Raw genomic sequence first — 9,648 nt, forward strand, 5'->3', positions numbered from 1 at the left:
GAAAAGAAAACCTGTGATGGGAGAAAGGGGAAAGGAAGAGAGTGAAAAGGAATATGTATGCAAGATTGTTTTCCTCTTGTTTCATTGAGGGAAAGGTTTTGTGATAATAATTTAGCAATTTTCTGGATGTTTCATGCCTATGTCTTATACTCTGAGAAACTACTGTGAATATAACAGTTTGCAATGTGTTGATTATTGCTACTCTCTTATTAAACTGTTTTTAAACTCTATTGTCATTTTTTACTACTTTCTGTTCAAAATCAAAAAAGAAAATGCAGTATGTAGAATTCTGGGGTCTTTCTCTGAATTTTAGGAAATGACGTGTGAAATTCTTCAAAGGGCAATACCAAAAGGTACATAAATGATGTGCTGTTGTGGGAATTACTTCAGTGACCCTATTTCTAATGGCGGCCATAGAAAAGGAAAGCTACTCCTTTCCATTTGTTCTCTGAAGCTTGACTTCCATTGATCAGCCACACTGTCTGCAAGTAGCAGATCTTACAGATATATAAGTATGGCTTGCTAGCTCACGATGTTGGAGACAATGAATCCTTCACGGGAGAGTTTATAGTATGAGCTGCCCTGCCTCCATGACAAATGAAAGGTAGGACAAAGCTCTAAATATTTATCTTAGTTAAAATAAAAGCTCACAGATACTTTCCTTGTGTTGTTAATTTCCATTTTCCCTGCCATTAATTTTGTATTACTTCTTGCCAATTTCACACTGGGAAACAGTGCAAAACAAATAGAGGAGAGTTTCTGGCATTCCCTCTCCCTCAAAACAAAAATAGAAATGAAAAGGGGGGAAAACCCTAATAAAAGATATACAAACTAAAAACAATGTTCAAATCAAGCTTGCTTCTGTACATTTTGATATTAAAAAGCTTTGTCAGTTAAAGACCAACACTAGGGATCTAATAAAAAATTTCTTTTATAAAATAAATTTTCATTTTCGTTCAGTAACACTTTTTGATTTTCAGAGGGGAACAAAAACTCCTCTAATTTGTGTGTAGGAGATCCACCCAATTTTGAACAGATTTTGGAAAGAGTCTATACAAAATCTATATTCTTTCCTTCAGTCTTCTGTACCTTATTTAGTGAATTTTGCCCTTGAATTCATACACAGCAGAAGAAGCAGATGGCTGGGAAGTACTGTAAAAGTGTCTACTCATTAAATAGTGAATTATGTGTTCCCAGTGATTTAGACTCTGTAATAGGGTGAGCCAAATTTTAAAATAATTTTGAAGGCAAAACAAAATGCATTTCTGTATTGTAAGTTAACATATAATATACATCAGAATTGCCTTACCGTTGAGTTTTGTGATTCTTTGTTGTAATTTTATGGAAGTTTAGCTTTGGTTCTTGCACATAGATAAGACGCTTTTGGAAAAAGCCTTCTTATACTACAAACAGCAATTTTATCTCTTTCCACCATATTTTCACGCCGCTGTTTTACAGAAATGATTCTCAAAGTCATTTGATCTATATCGTAGCTGCATTATTGTTTTATCTAAAAATGATGTATTTGATCCTGTGTATCTTTTAGTCATGAATAAAGGCAGATAAACTAGCTCATCATCTCTTGATTTTAATCCATCCAATAGAGATATTGAAAGTAGGCAAGTTCCAGAGATATGTGTATAATTCTTAAGGTTATTCTTATAGTTCAGCCATACTACTATCAGATCAGTGGTTCATTTATACATAAAGACATATCTCTAAACATAAAGGTATCCATTCATTTTAACTGTACTTGAATATCTATACTTATTAGACAATGTCTATTTTCTTTATATGTATATTTTGGGATTAGTCTCTGCTAACTGTATTTGGGGCAAAATTTTTTTATGAGAAAGGATGTATGAAGGTAATCCAGTACAATGGCTTTACATTGACAATATTAGACAATATTATTACAACTTTAACACTCAACTTTCAGTTGAAAGAATTGTTGGGCTTAAAGCATGATTGCAGCATCATAGTCTACTCCCCTGGGAGGAAGTCTTTAAGATGAGTTTTGCTCTAACTACACACTTAGGTCATATTTTTGTTTGTCCTGAAAGTCCATTTTTTCTCTGTTTAAAATCTTCTTTCAGAGGAACTATGAGGCTTCACTTGATGATTAAAAGAGAAATCAAAATAATGAATGTATTTCATTTCTGTGTTTTCATATTAGTTCATTTATAACTATTGTAGGAATATGGTTTATAAGGAAGGGATATTTGTATTACTAAAAAAACAATTCCTTGAAAATTCATGAAATCTCTGCTTTGGCATTAATTGAAATGAATGTACAGATATGTAACACCATAGATAAGATAAACATAAGATGTTACCATCGACGCTAACCCAAGAGGTTGTTCAAACTACTGATAAGCATAACTAATGTCTTAACTAGGAAACCAGGCATTTTTAGGAAGGATTCAAAAATAGACATTTTTTCTAATTATTTTCTATTCTCATGTGAAGCTTACATCTCTAAAACACACAATGTTTGTGTTTTATCTGCAGGATTTGACCCACATGTTAAGAGTCCTAAAAGACAGAAAGATACACACACACGAATAGAGATCATATTTTCTAGACCAGCAACAGGTATCTAACTGGACACTGAGAGGGCTTAATAGGGATTGCTAATTGTGTTGTCTCTGTAAATATAAATATTCTGGTTAATTATACAGTATGTGATAAAGTTGCATAGACACACACTGTGATACCTCGGTTGCCCAGTCTCCAACTTTCCATTACTTGAATAGCAAAGTTTGAAAACAAGTCTGCTAAATGTCCAAAACTTTATTCAAGATTCAAACAAAAATCTTACTGGAAGAAACCTGTAGTAGCTGAGGGCAAGTCATATGTGCTGTCTTGCTCTGACACCAGGGGTTGATGCTTCAGTCTAAACGATGTGTTGCCCAGACAATACATACACAGTACAGCACTTGTGTTAGTGCATCAAAATATTCATCATCATGCTTTGTGTGTGTGTGTGTGTGTGTGTGTGTGTGTGTGTGGTACCGGGAATCGAACTCAGGACCATGTGCCTGCCAGGCAGGTGCTTATGGTGTTGAGCTCTCATCCTGCCCATCATTCTTTTTTGCTCTTTATTCAAGTAAAACATCACAACCAAAGCTCCAAAGAAATCTAGTGATACCAACAGTAAAACTAAGAGGAAAACTGTGAGATCCACAAGAAAAAGAAAGATCATTGTAAAATTTGGTAAAGCACTGGAAAAATGAATTTATAAGTGTAACATTTGGGCCTCAGAATCAACATTTGGTTTTGTTATTTCTTATGGTAAAATACTTTAATTTCTTAAATAATTTTTCAGTGTTCAAACATAAATTCAGAACAAATTGAGTTCAACAACTGAAAGTATCATTGCATATGGGACTCTTCCATTCTAATAACTGTCCTCACTTATTCACTGTAATAAGAATATTGTGTGCCTTGCAAAAAATGTAATAACTTTGTAGATGTTTTCAATTTTCCTTCCCTTAAAAATCTGTGAGTTTTCTCTTCATCCACTCAGAAATTGACTCCATATTCCTTGATTTATTGCCTCTAGTCAACTACAATTATATACAGTAAATTAACCAACATAAAATTATATCTTCCTTTGTAATTATGTTTTAAATTGTTCTATGAATCTTGGATACACATTATGGTGTAAAAAATTGCTTGTGAAGTATGTTATTTAAAGAAACAGTAACTCTGTGTATTAGAGGTCATTGAAAATAGCTCTTTCAATTAGGATTGGGCTTTCTCCTGGGAAACTCTGATTCTGACTTTAGCAGAAATCAGAATTTTCATGTACATGTTTCTTTCATGTGCTGGCCATTGTTTTACAAACAAGTACTGAAGTATGGTGTATCCCTTCAAAGTTTAGATCCAAAGGTATAAGGCCTGAGGTTTTGCTCTTCAGTTTTGATTTTCATTTCAAAACCTGTTTCACCTTTGGGCCACTGTTTATTCAAATATTAATCAATGTTTATGGAACTATTAAAATTGCTTTATAAAATTAAGTGTCCAACCCAGAGTATATTTATAAAATATAGCTGAGAATTTTTCAAAACATACAATGAGCGTTCATGTTTTTACTTCCCAACTAGAAAAATACTACTCCCTGAGATTGCCTGGTCTCTTCCCTAAGTCTTCCAACATTATATTTTTCCTCAAATGTAACCATCATCATGGATTTTACACATTATTGCCAGGTCTTCAATATCACTTAATTTCAGGTTTGCATCCTAAACAATGGATTATTTAAATTAGCAAGTTGTTGAATTTATGCGATGAAATTAAATCATATTTTATGTATTTTTCTACAAATTTTTGATCTGGCTTAAAATTATTTTTGTGAAATCAATGCATTTAGTTGACTTTTTTTGTTGTTGTTGTTGCATCGGATTGTATTTAGACCTATTGGCAACCAGGTATTTAAAATTTAACAGTTGAATGGATAGCAATTTGCTTTAAAAAATGTATTTTTGTTCATACTGAAGACTTTAAAGTTTTTTCATGTATTTCATATCTATAAAGACTTTGAATTTTGAATATTTAAAATTTTCATTTAATTTCTCTAACATCCTGCCCTCTGTAGTTTCCCTCTGTCCTGAGCCTCCTGTCACCCCAGGGGTACACATTATCTCATCCCACTATGTATTGCTGAGAAGAATGTTGAATGAAAAGATTGAGAATAAAGAAAAGATTGCTGATCAGAGATGAATTTGGATTATCTGTGGGTAATAATATGATTTAAAGAATAAAATTCCATGTTTATAAAAATGTTCAGCAATTTCATAAATAAAAATGGCTCAATGATAAGGTACTTCAATTCACATAGGATGTTGTTCCATATGCAACACACAAAGCTTAGATGTTACCATGTAATTTTCTATGTAATTTTCTGTGGGTTGATTTGCCTGGGCAGGAGCACCTGAATTTTCTTCTTTGTATCACTCCTATTTAATTGGAAAAATTGCTACATCCACCAAAAAAAGAAGGCAATCAGCAGTGTTTCCTTCTGTGTGTTCAGTGATTTCCTGGGAAAGGAGTTAATTCCCTTGGGATGATAATACTTTATAAAATGTGCAAGAGCTATTGTGGATCCGGGAAATGAATTGTTGTCTTGGGGAGAAAATGCAGGAAAGTTTATAGAAGATTAGAAAAGAGGCTGAGATTCTGGTCAAATAGCAAATGTAATTAACTTCACAGGAGAGATAACACGGCTCATATCTTAAAGCCTTATTGGGAATTTATGACTTTCTTCTACATCTGATTTAGCTCACTGTACATATCAGAAGTAAACGCAATATAAATCTCTTAAAATACATAATTTTAACACGTAGGTGCCACTTATGTTTTCAAAGTACATGAGTGAAGGGCTACTCTATGGATCTCTGCCGTACAAGTTTCTAAAAGTAACGTGATTCAGCGAAGACTTGATTGTATATACATGATGAACATGTAGTTAATAAATTTTTACACTGAAATATAATCCATCTTGGGTGATCACGTTCACACAAAAGTAGACAATGGGGCTTACAGCCATTCTCAGAAGGGAGAGTTATGTGATAAAAACAAGATAAAAACATTTATTTCAGGTGAAAATGCCTTTGGAAAGCAAACCTTAGCAAGAATACAGATAGAGAGTACATATCATAAAGCAAATCACTGAGATACATGGTTTCCAAAACATCTTGACCTGACAGCAGCACTACTCTGCTAGCAGGGTTATAGTGACAATGTTTCCCTTCCATTTCATCATCTACAACATACTGAAAGCAATCCCTGACCTATCTACTTCATGAAAGCACAATAGCTATTGAATTGAAAAGTATATATGGAAATGTAGACTTAGAAATGTTATATTTACTTCAACAATAATAAAAGCACTATTGGTATTTACTTCTTCCTCACAGTGGCAGAAATTATAGTCTGGGTATTTTTTTTAAGTGGAAGTAAAGCTCGGAGAGTGTGTGACTTGTCATATGTTAAATATCACATACAATTTGTCTATCTCTATCTATTCATCTATCTACCTATCTATGTATCATCTGTCTATCTATCTGTTTAATTGAAAAGTATTCCCTATGGTCTTTATTCTAACAAGGAGTAGGACAGAATTCTGTTGTTGTTTGTTTGGGTTTTTGGTAATAAATTTGGTTGGTGATTATACACAAGGTGAAACTGTTTTGGTTGTTAGAGATAGAAATCCAAAAGAAGGAAAGTTGGGGGAAAAGATTACAAGGAATGTGTGCATGCTTATACAATTATAGAATCATCCATGAAGATGGTCCTTGTGACCTTTCTGTTGATATTCAAAACTCAGTGTTGTCCCTTCAGGGGATTGCTCTGTGTCAACAATAGATGATAGCCATGATGATATGTGACTTTTGGGCTACGTTATACAGCAGAGTGGAGTTAATATTTATTCTCTTAGACTTCACACTTGAGGGCAAAAGGCCTCTCTGATGTCTCTTCAGGATTCTCCAGCAGTGCATAGAGAGCACTATGTGATACAGAATTGAGTTCTCCTGATAAAATCGGAGAAGAACCATGTGATCTCTGTTAGAGACCACATTGTTTCACGTTCCAAGCTTTTCGTTAGAATCAAGTGACTTCTGATCTCTCTTCTGCAAATTTTCAAATAGCTTTAGTCAACATTCCAGAGGGAAACAAAAGTAGGAACATGTAAGGGTGTTCTTTTACTCACCTACTCAATGCTGAGAGACCACACCTGACATCTGTAACAAGGAAGGAGAAGTTTATTTTGGCTCACAGCTACAGGCATGGTCAACAGACTCCAAGGGAGAAATGGTACACCAAAGGAGAGTGGCTCATGTCATGTCAGCCAGGAAGCAGTGAGAAAGAAGGAACTGAGAAGGGAGCTACGACCCTTCCAGATCAGTCATACCCTTGGTGAGCCACTTCCAACCCCAGTTCCTGAGAGCAAGTCCATATCTAGTCATTTTTTTCCCACCCTAATCCAGTCATTTCCCAGAAGCCCCACCTACAAACACAAGAGGATCTTTTTGTTGTTGTTTTTATAAGAGTTCTATACATTTTACTTGTTTGTTTCAGCCTGGATATTTAAAATAGTGTCAAAGGCGCTATGAATGCTGGTGACAGGAGGCGGCAGGAGCCGGGAGATGTGGGGATGGGGAATGGGGAAGCCCTGTGTACAAACTCAGAGCCAACTCTGCTCTTCTGGATCTAAAACAAACACATCTTCTGGTTTCCTAGAACACATGTCTTCCTGCTACGCAGTCGCACTTGCTCTCAGGGAGGTTAGCGGCAGCACCAGTCCACGCCATCACTGCTGCACGTTGTTGATGACAGCCAGGATGCTCATCTTCTCCTGGGCGGAGTCCGAGTCTTCACTGTGCTTCTGTGCCACACCAGTGCCTAGGCCGCAGAGCCCCCCACAGTACTTGGCGTCGTCTATGCTGTCCTCAAAAAACAGCTCCTTCATGCCGAAGAGTACCATTCCCATCAGCAGCAAGTCTGAGCTTGCCTAGTGTTGCCCTCCAATTCTCTGTAAACTCAACTGATCAGCAACTTCCTGAAGACCTCCCTTAAGATTTTTGCAACTCTTCTTCCGATATTTCACATCATGAATGGATGGGAGGAAAAGGTTCAGAATATGAAAGAATTCATGTTCTTCTTCTGACAAACGAGAAGCTGTAAGCAACTTCACTATGTATCCAAAATCATAGCCACTGTGAAAAGAAAGCCATTTGACCCTGTCACAAAGAACCACTCCCGATGTCCTAAGCAGCTCTGCGAAGTGCAGTATGTGGTGCCTCCTCCTTCTTCATGCTTCTGAAACTGCAGCCCTGAGTCAGCAAGGGGGTCCTTGGAGTCCTGGGAGTACAAGTCCTCTTAAGGTTGAATTTGAAGTTGAACTGTCAAGTGTTGATTCCAGAAGGGTATTCTCCCTTCTTGTTCATGAAGGTAAGGCCCAGATGGATAATTTTTAAAAAGTCAACATTGTACCACAGAAGCTGACACTGGTATGAAGCTACAAAATCACCAACTGGTCATACCACAACACCTGGAAATTTTGTGTCCATGACAATACAACTGCAACTGAGCACCATTTCTCAGATTTTCCTCATCTCTTCTTCTAGGTTGCTGGTCCAGATTTCACAGATAATCTGGCTATTCTCCACAAGTGCTACAGGCATCCTGAAGAAACCTTGGAAGTTGCTTTTAGTTAACTATGTCAAGGTATGAGCAACATTCTGATCACCGATGTTTATCTGATCCTAACCAGCACAGCCTGCCAAGTGCAGGCAAGCCAGCAGCGAGGGCGACAGCAACCTCTGCCCTGCATCTCCACAAGAGGATCTCGAGTGAAATCTAGATATAAGTATAAACCATTAGCAGAGGTCCAGATCATATACAGTGATCTCATGTGACTGGAGTGTAATGTTTTCAGTCATTTTTCACACATGCCTATTCATCATTTAAAATGCGATAACTGCACTATAGTAGGAACAATGAACAAACAATAAAAGATTTAGTTATCTCTAAGATAACTATATAATTTTAATTATATAACATATCTCCAAAAGCTATATACATAAAACAAATATTTATTTTAAAAAAAGAGTCAAGTGTTTGATTCCATAGAATTAAATATTTAACATAGAGTCGACATCCACAGTCTTAGTGCATTATCCCAGCTTGGAAGTAAAGAATCACGTATGACTTTCAGGAATTTGCCATGTAGAAAATAGAAGAAATACAATACATGTTAAATATTTTATACTGGATAAGGTATAATATCAGAGGAATAAAAAGACTTCATGAGGAAAAAAATATCCTGAACAGGGACATCTGGCAATGTTCCTGAATTATAGGAAGACCTTAGAAAATGACTATGGGCAAGAAGGTCATTTCAGCAAAAGCTGAAGTATGGAGACTGTGAACTCATTTATAGAGCTTCCACAGGAGTTTAAACAATACATTTAAACTAAGGTGTCAGCACTTATTCTCTGTCTTCACAAAATATTGTGTACAAACACATTTTTGATGAAAACTTTTTATATAAACTTATTGTATGAGTCATGAACGTTCAGTCTGGTCTTGCTATGGGTTGGAAATCTCTAGAGTGTGAACCCATTTTGTAGTCTGCATTTCTTTATATTACAAGGAAAAATGAATTTATTTCAGCAGCTGCACAGTTGCAGCACATCCCTGGAGCACATTTGTAGCTATACTCATTTGTATTGGCATAGTTGCATTGCATGTGTTTAGGCTTACAGTCTCCAGAAATTTGGGAGCACTTCAAAGGAATTGGCGGTGCTCCTGGGACTGAGGTGGTTAAGTGAATCCTTTTAAAAGTGTGCATTGAATTGGAATGTGGAATGCAAAAAGGGGGTGCAAAGTTGATACTTTTAATAATTTATATTCAAGTGTTATTTCATGTCAGTGATAATTTTGAAAAGTAATCTGCATTTTTGATGGGTCCTTCATTTGTCAGCTCCTGTCATTGCAAGACGTGGCTTCTTTGCTTGCTTCTTTATGGTGTTCTTGTCTGGGAAGCCTTGCCACAAAGAAGTTCTTTATAAGCTTTGAAGAGCTCTAGCTGGCGATTCCTCGTGGGTGTTACCTTCAAGCAGTTTGGGCAATAGGCAAATC

The 9,648-nt window shown here is 36.0% G+C and overlaps 1 pseudogene; it reads right to left on the reverse strand.

Annotated features, from left to right (window-relative positions):
• Positions 1 to 7,315: 7,315 nt before the first annotated feature.
• On the reverse strand, positions 7,316 to 8,189 carry LOC101575127 (annotated as a pseudogene).
• Positions 8,190 to 9,648: the final 1,459 nt, after the last annotated feature.

The sequence above is a fragment of the Octodon degus genome, unplaced genomic scaffold (genome assembly GCF_000260255.1).
Source record: "Octodon degus isolate 3935 unplaced genomic scaffold, OctDeg1.0 scaffold00022, whole genome shotgun sequence".
Classification (NCBI taxonomy): Eukaryota; Metazoa; Chordata; class Mammalia; order Rodentia; family Octodontidae; genus Octodon; species Octodon degus.